The following is a 12,779-nucleotide window of genomic DNA, read 5'->3' on the forward strand; positions in this document are numbered from 1 at the left end:
TTCATAGTTGACCCTCCAGTGGGTTTTTGTTGTTGTTGTTGTTATGTGCCGTCGAGTCGCCTACGACTCATAGCGACCCTATGCACAACAGCACTAAACTCCGCTCTGTCCTGTGCCAATCGCACTGTCTCTGACACTCCCATCCCAATTATCCCAGTCACTGAATCAATCCACCTCATAGAGGGTCTTCCTCTCCTGCGCTGTCCCTCCACCCTCCCAAGCATGATGTCCCTCTCTAAGGACCAGTCTCTCCTCAACCTGTCCAAAGTAAGTTAGACGCAGCCTCAGAATCCTTGCCTCCAAGGAGCCACCCGGTTTAACCCTTTCCAGGACAAATCTCCTTGTTTTCCTAGCAGTCCATGGTATTCTCAATACTCTTCTCCAGCACCACAGCTCAAAGGCATCAGAGGCAGTAAATCTCATGGAAGGAGGTTGCTCATCCTTCTACCATGGAGGAGCTGGTGAATTTGAAATACATGCCTTTAGGATTGCAGCGCAGCTGCTTACCACTAGGCCAGGAAAACTCCCTAAAGTATCCACTAAGATATCCAAATTTAAAGTGAAAAATAAACATCATTGTTGTTCGTTGTGAGGTGCTGTTGAATCAAATAATACTCATAGAGCTCCTATGAAAAACAAATCTGAACCGTGCCCTGTCCTTTGCCATTCTCACACTTCCTGACATACTAAGGCCCATTGTGAGGTCACTGTGTCAAACCATTTTGCTAAAGGTCTTCCTTTCCTTCACTGACTCTTCACTTTTCCAAGTATCATATTCCTTTCTAAGGAATAGCCTTTTCTAACAACATTCCCAAAGAATGTAAGGAAAAGGTGATACAGAGATGATACCAAAGAGCACTCTGGTTGCACTTTATCTATGATATATTTGTTTGTTGTTTTGGCAGTCCATAGGATGTATATTCAGTACTCTTCTCCAACACCACAGCTCAAAGATGTCAATTCTTCTGTCATCCTTATTCCTTGTCCAGCTCTCAGAGGCATAGCAAGTGGTTAGAAAGCCCATGGCTTGAATCAGATATACCTTAGTCCTCAAACTGACATCATTAGTCCTCAATAATTTGGAGAGGTCCCTCCTACAGATTTTTCCAGTGCAATGCATCTCCTGATTTCCTGCCTGCTAGTACCAAGAGTATGGGTTATGGATTCAAGCAAGATGGCATTGTTGACAGTGTCAATCTTTTCTTCATTTATTGTGAGCAAGGACATCAGCCTAGAGACTAAGGTGAAATCTGAATGAAGAATTGTACAATTCAAAGATAATTTTCAGACATAGTCAAATATCTATTTAAAGCTAGGTCTCCACTCCTGTTGTCTGTCATGGGATTTGAATCCATTCCTAGTTGGCCCTCCAGTGGGTTTTCAGAGGCAGTAAGTCTCATGGAAGGAGATTTCACAATTACTTGTTAGGTATCAACAGAGTGCTGAACTAAGGGTTTTAGAAGAAGAGTCAATGTCTTTGAGTTATGATGCTGGAGAAGTGTATTTAACATACTATGGACTACCGAGACAACAAATAGGTCTGTCTTGAAGAGGGTGAAACTAAGCTGCTCCTTGGAGGCAAGAATTTTAAAGCTTCATCTTACGTACTTTGAACATGTCAGGAGAGACCAGTCCATGGAGAAGGACATCATGATTGGAAAGATGGAAGAACAGCACAAGAGAAGAAGACCCTGGATGTGATGGATTGACACAGTATTTGGGGTAATGGAGTTAGATGTCTCAGAAACAATGAGATTGGCTCAAGATAGGACAGAGTCCAGAACTATTGTATATAGGATTGCTATGTGTCACAGGCAACTCAACAGCACATAACAGTAATCATGATGTTACCTATAGGTTTAGTGGTAAAAAAATTGTTTTCTTGAGGATGAAATACAATTCATATTGAAGGGTATGGTTTTTTATCTCCTGCGACAAATACTTCAAGTCCTCCTCACTTTCAGCAAGAAAGGTTGTGTCATCTGTATAACTCATACTATTGATAAGTCTTCCTTCCATCCTGATGCCCCATTCTCCTTCACAGAGTCCAGCTTCTCAAATAATTTGTTCAGCATGAAGACTGAACACATATAGAAAGAGAATATAAATCTGACACACTCTCTTCTTAATTTTAAACCATGCAATATTTCCTTGCTTTGTTCACACAAAAGTCAAGTTGGTTTATGTATAGGTTTCTTTTTAGCACAATTAAGTGCTCTGAGATTCCCATTCTTCTCAAAGTAAGCCATAACTTGTTATCATACACATGGTCAAATACATTTGTATAGTCAATTAAACATAAATAGACATTCTCTTGTTATTCTTTACTTTCAGCCAGGATACATCTGAAATTGAAATGAAAACCCTCGTGAGGCAACGGCATCTTCTAAATCCGACTTAAACTTGTGCTGGTTCCCTAAATAGGTATTGCTGCTGTCTTTTCATTTCCTGGCTGCTGGTACCAAGAGTGTTGATTATACAGCTAAGCAAACTGAAGTGGTCAACAATCTCAATCTCTGCACCATTATGATGCTGCCTATCAGCACAGTGGTGAGAATCTTTGTTTTCTTGATGTTGGCTTTCAATCCATATTGAAAACTGCAGTTTTTGACCTCCTGCTGCAAGTGTTTCAGGACCTCTTCAGTTTTAGCAAGCAGAATTGTGTCATCTGCATAACACAGATTGTTGATGAGTCTACGTCCAATCCTGATGCCACACTTCTACAAATAGAGCCCAGCATCCTAGATAATCTGTTCTGCATATAGATTGAAAAGATACGAAGATAGGACACATCCTGGACGCATACCTTTCCCAATTTTGAACCAGGAAGTGTTTCATTTCTTGGCACAACTTGATGCGCATATCCAGGGCAGTGTTTGTTTGTTTGTTGAAATATGTCAATCAGTATGCCATCAGTTCCTGGGGTTTTGTTCTTTGCCAATTCTATCAAAGCAGCTTGAACTTCTTCCTTTATCACCATAGGCTCTTGCTCATATGTTGTTTCATGGAATTCTTTTGTGTCCCCCAATTCCTTTTAGTATAATGACTCTGTATACTCTTTCATCTTCTTTTAATGCTTCCTGGACTAGGAGCAAAAAAAATAAGTTTTACATATTTTTTATACTCATATTAAAGTTGTTATTCTTATTTTGTCCTTTTAGCACATGCTACAGTAAGAAATAGTTTGCAGTATAAACCTAAATTTTTTAATTGCACAGATCTTGGCAGTGGCAGAATTTTCCTTTTGTTGTAGTAAACTTATATAATATCTCTAATTTAGTAGATTTATAAAGGTACTTTCCCAGCTTTAACTACACTAATGATCAATTGTACATAAACAATCATTCTGGGCAAACTACATGTTGAAGGTAATTAAGGACAAGGTTTCATAAGAAAATTATTTTGTTGTTACTATTGCTATAATTATTCCCTCCAACATGGATTGATATACTAACTCTTATATCAGTAAATGTAATTCTTTCTGAAAATAAGATTTTTATTTTAATTTGCTAATAATATCTTGCCACAGTGTAGGATATACCCTAAAGCTAATACCTTCTTAGTTACAAAGAGAACCATACTGATAGATACATGTAAACACAACATTGATGGAAGACTACAGGGACAAATACCCTGTGAAAATGGTCAAGGAGCACAGGTATTCTGGAACAAGGAGGCTGAGACAAGGATTTTCCTCAAGAGGACCAACAGTGAGCTCTTCCTAATCTCCTCAGGAAACTATCAGTAAGAAGTCATGCTTCAGTCTCAAAGGCATGCAGTTGAAATCTATCAGCAATTCCTCAGGCAAAGGATGGACAGTTTCCGCAACTACTTTTTACTGTCTCAGAAGATATGATGGAGGGTCAACTATGAGTTGATTTTGACTCCATGGTAGGCAACAACAGTAACAGAAAATAAAGAAGGAAGCTGTGGTGGCCCAGTGGGTAAGGAGTTGTATTGCCAATCCAGTGGCAGATGGTTGGAATCCAACAGATGCTCCATGGGAGAAAGATGAGCAAACCCCTCTGATGCAATTTTACAGTCTCTGAAGCCCCACTGAGAGTTCAGCAATGACACATTTCTGATTCCATGACACATGATAACTACAAGAAAGGATCAGGAAATAAGCATCTGCTCTTTAAAAGATCCCACATGTAATGTTTCTGGTACTGCAGCACTAAGAAACTAAAACAGAGGTCATGCCTACACTAAGTGTGAACCCTTTATCAGTCACAAACAATTCTTGATAAACTAGATGAATATGGGAAGAAATTGAACAAAGTTTTTTTTCAAGTATTCTTAATATAAATTTATGTTTATTATTTTGAATAAATAATGAACTTGTGAATGAATTATGAGATGTTAGGCAATTATACTATGAAGATATAATGCTTAACAAGATATTGAAAGGGTGAGATAAAAGACTATTAAATAGAATAAAAGCCCAGAAATAGTCACTTCATTTGGGACACAAGTTATATTGCAATGCTATTGGGAAAAGAATGCCTTTTTAAAAAATGATGTTAAGTTAATTAGATAATCCATACGGAAAAGACCAAAATTCACCTCTATTATATAATACATGAAAATCAGTCCTAGCTATAGAGTAGTTCTAACATTAAAGTAAGATAATAAGGCCTTTGAAAAACATGAGAATACCCTTAAGACTTTGCTGTAGGCAAAAATTTCTTCACAGAGGTATAATCTTAAAGAAGTTGAGACATAAAAGCCAGCTGCTCCTCTGAAAGAAGGTATTTGCTGCATATATTTGACAAATGACATAACAAAAAATATTTTAAAAAAACCTAGAAAAGAAAAGCAAATAGGAATCTATAAGGTAAAATCTAGTAACTCAATAGAAAACCAAGAAGGAAAAAAAGGTCATTTCACAAATGAAGATAACCCAAAGTCAAATAAATACATGAAACATTGTTCAAATTAACTACCAACATAAGCAAATTAAAATCACATACATTATGAACTGGCTAAAATTAATAGAAAATAACAAATGTGTGAAAGTGTATTAGAAACATAGCAAAAAATCAAAAACAGAAGACTTTCTGAAGAGACTCTGAAGATGAGGCAAGAACACAAGGAAAGTGGAAACAAGAATTTCCTTCAGAGTAGAGAAAGCCTTTTCCTGGAGATGGTGCCCTGGATTCATACTTCTAGCCTGCTTCTTCTTGTTGCTGTTATGTGCCATTAAATCACTTGCGCCTCATAGCGACCCTATGTACAACAGCCATAAGCCCTGCTCTATCCTGTGCCAATCGCATTGCCTCTGACACACCCATCCCGATTACCCTAGTCACTGAATCAATCCACCTCATAGAGGGTCTTCCCCTCCTAAGCTGTCCGTCCACCGTACGAAGCATGATATACCTCTCCAAGAACCTTACAACATGTCCAAAGTATGTCAGATGAAGCCCCAGAATCCTTGCCTTCAAGGAGTAGCCTGGTTTAACCCTCTCCAGGATGAATCTGTTTGTATTCTTGGCAGTCCATGGTACATTCAATACTCTACTCCAGCACCACAGCTCAAAGGCATCAATTATCCTTCTGTCCTTCCTAGTCATTGTCCAACTCTCTGATGCATAATAAGTGATTGCAAAGACCATGGCCTGTATCAGGCACACCTTAGTCTCCAGAGAGACACCATTGCCCTTGAGTACTTTAGAGAGGTCCCTAACAGCAGACTTTCCCATCGCAATACGTTTTTTATTTCCTGGCTGCTGGTGCCAAGAGTGTTGACAGTGGAGCTGAGCAAACTGAAGCTGTGAACAATCTCAATCTCCTCGCCATCCAACCTGATGCTACCAGTTGGTCCAGTGGTTAGAATCTTTGTCTTCTTGACATTGAGCCTGAGTCCATACTAAAGGCTGCAGTCCTTGACCCTCTGCAACAAGTGCTTCAGGTCCTCCTCAGTTTCAGCAAGCAGGGTTGTGTCATCTGCATAATGCAGATTGTTAATAGATCTTCCACCAATCCTGACGCCACACTTCTCCTCATAGAGCCCAGCCTCTCGGATAATCTTCTCTGCATGGAGGTTGAAAAGGTATGGAGATAGGACATATCCCTGGCGTACACCCTTCCCAATTTTGAACTATGCAGTGTTGTTACCCTGCTCTGTTCTGACCCAGCCTGGACTTCTGGCAGTTCTCTACTGATGTGCTGTTCCAGTCGTTTTTGGATAATCTTCAGTAGAATCTTGCTTGCATGTGAAATCAATGATATTGTTCTGTAGTTTCCACACTCAGTTGGGTCACCCTTCTTTGGGATGGGAACAAATATAGATCTCTTCCAGTCAGTTGGCCAAGTGGTTGTTCTCCAGATTTCTTGGTATAACTCGGTGAGCACATCCAGGGCAGCATCTGTTAGCTGAAATATGTCAATTTTTATACCATCCATTCCTGGGGCCTTATTTTTTGCTATTTCCTTCAAAGCAGCTTGAACTTCTTCCTTCATCACCATAGGCTCTTGCTCAAATGTTATTTCATTAAATTCTTCTGTATCTGCCAATTCCTTTCAATACAATGACTCAATATATTCCTTACATCTTCTTTTAATACCTCCTGGATCATTTAATATTCTGCCTAAAGCATCCTTGATTATAGCAACTCGAGGTTTGAATTTGTTCTTCAGTTCCTTGAGCTTAAGAAATACTGAACGAGTTTGGCACTTTTGATCTTCCAACTCTAGCTCCTAGAACATTTTATTGTAATGTTTTGCTTTGTCATTCTGTGCTGCCTTTTGGAATCTTCTGTTCAGCTTTTTAGTATCTTGAATTCTTCCTTGTTCTTTGGCTTCTCTATGCTCCAGTGCAATCTTCAGAGTTTCTTCTGACATCCATTTTGGTCTTTTCTTCCTCTTCTGTCTTTGTAATGACTGTTTGCCCTCTTCCTGGATTATACATTTGACATCCTCCCACAACTCATATGGTCTTCGCTCCTTAGTGTTCAAGGCCTCAAAACTATTCCTGAGATGATTCTGAAATCCAGATGGGATAAAATCAAAGTCATATTTTGGCTTCTATGCATTTAGTTTAAATTTTCTCAGCTTCAGCTTGAACTTGCATATGGTGGTTTATTTCCAAGGAAATAAACAAGGGTATCTTATAGGATTTTAGGGACAAATCTAACTGCTATCCAAGTTGCAGTTGAAGCTTTTTGAGTAATTACTGTTCCATTTCTTGCTGCTATAGCGAAAAATTGAATCAGATGCTTTGCAATGATGAGCAACAAATGTTTAATGAAACCTTCAAATTTAACATTGAAAAGAATAGGAATTCTGGAACGAATAATTATACTTATGTGGAACCTATATACAGACCATGGGACAGTCAACTGAGTAGAATAAATAATATTGCATAGCTTAAAATCAAGAAAACTGTGAATTATGGTTGTACCATTTCACCATATTTATTTGATTTCTATACTGGAAAAATAATCTGATACAAGGGACCATTTGAAGAATATAGAATCAAGATTAGAAAAAGGCTCATTATGAACCTCACTTGAAAAAAAGACAACTGATGAAGAACAAAGACTACATCTCAACATGAAGAAAACAAAATTATCATAACAAGACTAATAAGCACTATCATGATTAGTGGAAATAATATTTCAATTTTCAAATATTTCATTTTTCTGGATCTAGAACCAAAAGTCATGGAGACAGTATTCAGAAAAGCAAATGTTATATTACTTTGTTCAAATCTGCTGCAAAACGCCTCTTTAAAGTGATAAATAGCAAGGATATTAATGTAAGACCACAGTGTATGTAACTCAAGCCATGTATTTTCAATGATCTAGTATATATAAGAAACTTTTACAATGAATAAGGAGAACCAAAGGATAATTGATACATTTGAATTATGGGTTAGTGTACTTCCAAGAAAATGAACAGGTTTGTGTTGGAATAAGTATAGTGAAGATGTGAAGGCTGAGAAGTGAGAATGGTGATATTTTGTCCATTGTACTTTGGACAAGGTTTCAGGATATCCCAGTCCCTGGAGAAAGACAGTAAGAATAGTAAAGGATAAGGTCAATGAAAACAATGAAGGCGAACTGATACCATGGCTGTAACAATGGCCTAAGGACAGTTGTGAAGATGACATAAAACAAGAAAGTATTTTATCCTTTTGTATAAAGAGTTCCTATAATTCAGAACTCACTCAATGAAACCTAACAATGACAACAATAATTTCCCAGATTTCCAATATTCTAACTGATATTTTTTTAATTTTTTTATTATTAAATTTGATTTAATAACACAAATGAATGATGATAGTTTTAGGGTGATATAGACCTAAAAAGAAAGTTAGGGGTTTTTCGCTTTCTAGGAATATGTATAGTGCTTCTTTCAGAATGTTAACAATGTTACTTTAAAAATTATATTCTAAAGGGAGCTCTGGTGGCTCAGTGGCAAGAAGCTGTGCTGCAATCCTAAAGGCACATGGTTCGAATCCACCAGATTCTCCACTGGAAAAGGAGGGGAAATCTCCTCCTGTGCCAGTCGGATCTGATTCAACAGTACATAATAAGGGAAATAAAATTTAAAAAAATGTTTAAAAATCATGTTCTACAACAAAAACAACAACAAAAAGAAAAGCTATACTAAAAACAAAGCATAAAAATTACTCTCTCCATAACTTGAAAATATTAAAAAATTAAAAGCAAAATATTTATCATTTGTAGAATATTACAAGTTATTAGAGCTACAAACAAAATTGACAGTTTGTTGTGTTTAAGAAGAACATTTTTCTAATTGGTAGAGCACTTGTCTGCCAGTTTGCTGTCCGGAGATAACTTGCGGGTTACTGTGATACTGGGAGTAATGCCACTGGTGTGTCAAATGCTAAATGTGTTACCACTGGTGTGTCAAATGTTAAACAGGTTACCCATGGTGGATAGGCTTTAGTAGAGATCCCAGATTAAGACATACTAGAAAACAGGATTGGCCTTCCACTTCTTAAATAACAAGTCTTTGAAAACCCTATGAACACAGTGATTGCTGAAATGGACAAAAGTGTGTCAGGAAGTGTGAAGTTGGCACAGGATAGGGCAAGGTTCAGATCCACTGTTAATAGAGTTGCTATGAGTCTAATTTGACTAAATACAACCTAACAACAAGAAGAACATTCCTAAGATCAGATCCTAGAAATAAATTGTAAAAGCTAGTTTGAGGTTCAGGTACTTTTACCCGTCTGGGATCCAGGTACTTTTACCCTTCCGGGATCCAGAGGCACAAGGATGAGGTACTTTTAGCTTTGCAGTCTCCTGACTGCAACACACAGAGAAGGTTTGGGATTTCTTAAACAAAACAGGAATCGACCCACTGCACTTTTCCAGAGAACACTACTCCACTCCAAAAGGAGCGCACGATATACAGGTTCTTCCCAAAACATTGTCAACCTCTGGGACAGTACACACTTAAAACAGCCTAACATCTACCATTAAAAGATTCACGTGATGTCAAGAAATCAGGCAGTCTCAAATATTATGAAAAAACAAAATGACCATTTTCCTTAAAAAGAGCATATTGCAGACCCAATAGATAACCCAAACACAGAGAACCAGAAGAACTAGTTGATGTGGACTTATTGAACAGCTACAGAAAAAGGTGTAAATGATGGAAGAAAGAGTGGAGGCCATTGAGAAAGTGAACACTCCAGAGACAGAAAACCAGAAGCAACATCTTGATGAGGAGCAACTTGAACAATTATGGAATAAAATACAAGAACTTAAAAAAACCATCACAAAACAGAGATGGTTTAGCCAAAACACAGTACTGGAACATAAATGCATAAAAATGCAATTCAGAATGGTAAGACCAAATGGCAGAAGTGTCCAACATGCTACAGGGTTAAAAAAAAAAAACAACTAAAAAAGAGACGGAACATAGAGTCAGTGAGCTAGAAGACAAGGGCCTCGCTAGAAACATACTACAAGAAACATCAGAGATGACACACAAAGGAAATAAAGAAAACATTAGAAACACATCTGATGACATCAAAAGGAACAATATATGAATGACTAAAATTCCAGAATACGAGGAGGATATGGAAATCATTGAGAAAATTATGGAAGAGTTACTACATGAAAATTTCTCATATCTTATGAGGAAAGGAGAAATCCACATGCAAGAAGCTCAGTGAACACCAAATAGACTAGACCCAAACAAAAATATTAAGACTTATTAAAATTCTTAAAATGAAAATATAAGGGCTTCCAGTGTTGGTGAGGAGTAGTGGCTGAAACTTGGACGTCAGGGGACACTTGGGCAGAAACCATGGAGGATAGTGGTTCGGAGGGGGCTGATGGAAACTGGTCAAGAAAGGCCGACTTCAATAAGTCATTGAAACGCTTCTGTCTTTGGAAAAACAGACCCGGATAGCTTCTGATATGGTGTCTATATCCCAAATCTTGCTTGCAGTAGTGAAGATATGCTGTGAGGCTAAAGAATGGAATTTACTAAATGAAAATACTAGGCTTTTGTCAAAAAGAAGATGTCGATTAAAACAAGCTGTTGCAAAAAAGGTTCAGCAGAGTTGTGTTTATGTTGAAGAAATCACAGACCTCCCGATCAAACTTCGATTGGTTGGTACTCTATGAATGGTTACAGAGGAACGATTTATGTTGAAATTAAGTGCGCTTGACAGACTAAAACATTACTGTTGTTGTTGTTGTTGTTGTTGTTATGTGCCGTTGAGTCGTTTGCGACTCATAGTGACCCTGTGTACAACAGCCCTAAACGCTGCTCTATCCTGTGCCAATCTCATTGCCCCTGAAACATCCATCCCGATTACCCCAGTCACTGAATCAATCCACCTCATCTAGGGTCTTCCCCTCCTAGGCTGTCCCTATACTCTACCCAGCATGATGTCCCTCTCTAAAGACCTGGCCCGCCTTACAACATGTCCAAAGTATGTCAGACGAAGCCCCGGAATCCTTGCCTCCAAGGAGCAGCCTGATTTAACCCTCTCTAGGATGAATCTGTTTGTTTTCTTGGCAGTCCATGGTACATTCAGTACTCTTCTCCAGCACCACAGCTGAAAGGCGTCAATTCTCCTTCTATCCTCCCTAGAACATTAGCTTCTAAAAAAGAGCAGAATGGCGACATGAAAGAGGCAGCCTCTATCCTGCAGGAGCTACAGGTAGAAACCTACAGGCCAATGGAAAAGGAAGAGCAGTGGAGTTTATTTTGGAACAGAGGAGGCTCTGCCTAGCTGTGAAGGATTTCATTCGCAAACAAATTATCAGCAAGAAAATTAACACCAATTTTTTCAAGAAGAAAATACAGAGAAGTTAAAATTGAAGTATTATAACTTAATGATTCAGCTAGATCAGCATGACGAATCTTATTTGTCTGTTTGTAAACACTACAGAGCAATTAATGACACTCTCTGTATACAGGCAGAAAGTGAAAAGTGGCAGCAGGCCCTGAAAAGTGTTGTTCTTTCTGTTGTTATCTTGGCTCCTTTTGACAATGAACAGTCAGATTTGGTTCACCGAATAAGCACTGACAGGAAAGTAGAAGAAATTCCCAAGTACAGGATCTTCTAAAGCATTTTACTACAATGGAGTTGAGGACTATGGAATGAAATTAAGAAAAGGTTCCCGGGAGAGTCCAGTAACTGATGTTTTTGCCTCTACAGAGGAAAGTGAAAAGGGGTGGAAAGACTTGAAGAACAGAGTTGTTGAACATAATATTAGAATAATGGCCAAATATTATACAAGGATAACTATGAAGAGAAGGGCACAGCTTCTGTACCTGTCTGTTGATGAGTCAGAGGCTTTTCTCTCAAACCTCGTGGTTAACAGGACCATCTTTGCAAAAGTAGACAGGTTGGCAGGAATTATCAACTTCCAGAGACCCAAGGATCCAAATAATTTAAATGACTGCTCTCAGAAACGGAACTCATTGCTTACACTAGTTAACAAAACTCACATCTCATAGCCAAAGAGGAGATGATCCATAATCTATAATAAGGACCTTTGTGTACTTAATGCTTTTAGAAAAGTGAAAATGGAATGTCATTAAATAAAAGAAAAAATTAAACATAAGGACAGAATATTAGAATGCATGTGAGAAAAATAGTCACATGCAAAGGGAATATAGTTCAGTTAAGTTAGGATTTCTCACGAGAAATCATGTGAGTAAGACGACAATGGACTAGCATATACAGAAAATTGAAAAGGAAAATTGCTAGCCAAGGATCCTGTACTCAGCAAAGCTGTCCATCAAATGTGAAGTAGAATTTAGGTCATTTCCAGAATAGAAGGAAATTAAGGAATTTGTGAAAACAGAACCAAAACTACAAAAAAAAAAAAATTAAGGGAAGTCATTCATTTAGAGACACCAAAGGAAAATTGATGGAACATAGTAACCAGAAACAACAGAAAATAAAAAATCATAGCAAAATGGCAACAATAAAACTTAGCCTATCAATAATCACACTTAATATGAATGGAATAAATGTGCTAATTGAAATAAAAGAGTAACAAAATGAATAAAACCCAAAGTCCACAATATGTTGCCTATAAGAGACACATCAAAGAAATGAAGAGAAAGGTAGATTCAACATCAAACACTGGAAAAAATGTTGTTGTTGTTGTTGTTATGTGCCGTCGAGTCCCCTGCGACTCATAGCGACCCTATGTACAACAGCCCTAAACTCCGCTCTGTCCTGTGCCAGTCGCACCATGTCTGACACTCCCATCCCAATTATCCCAGTCACTGAATCAATCCACCTGAAAGAGGGCCTTCCTCTCCTGCGC

General features: G+C 38.0%; 1 pseudogene; it reads left to right on the top strand.

Moving 5' to 3' along the window:
* Positions 1–10,403: 10,403 nt before the first annotated feature.
* LOC102868147 lies at positions 10,404–11,987 on the top strand (annotated as a pseudogene).
* Positions 11,988–12,779: the final 792 nt, after the last annotated feature.

Source organism: Elephantulus edwardii, unplaced genomic scaffold (assembly GCF_000299155.1).
Source record: "Elephantulus edwardii isolate Elephantulus edwardi_28Jun2011 unplaced genomic scaffold, EleEdw1.0 scaffold00128, whole genome shotgun sequence".
NCBI lineage: Eukaryota > Metazoa > Chordata > Mammalia > Macroscelidea > Macroscelididae > Elephantulus > Elephantulus edwardii.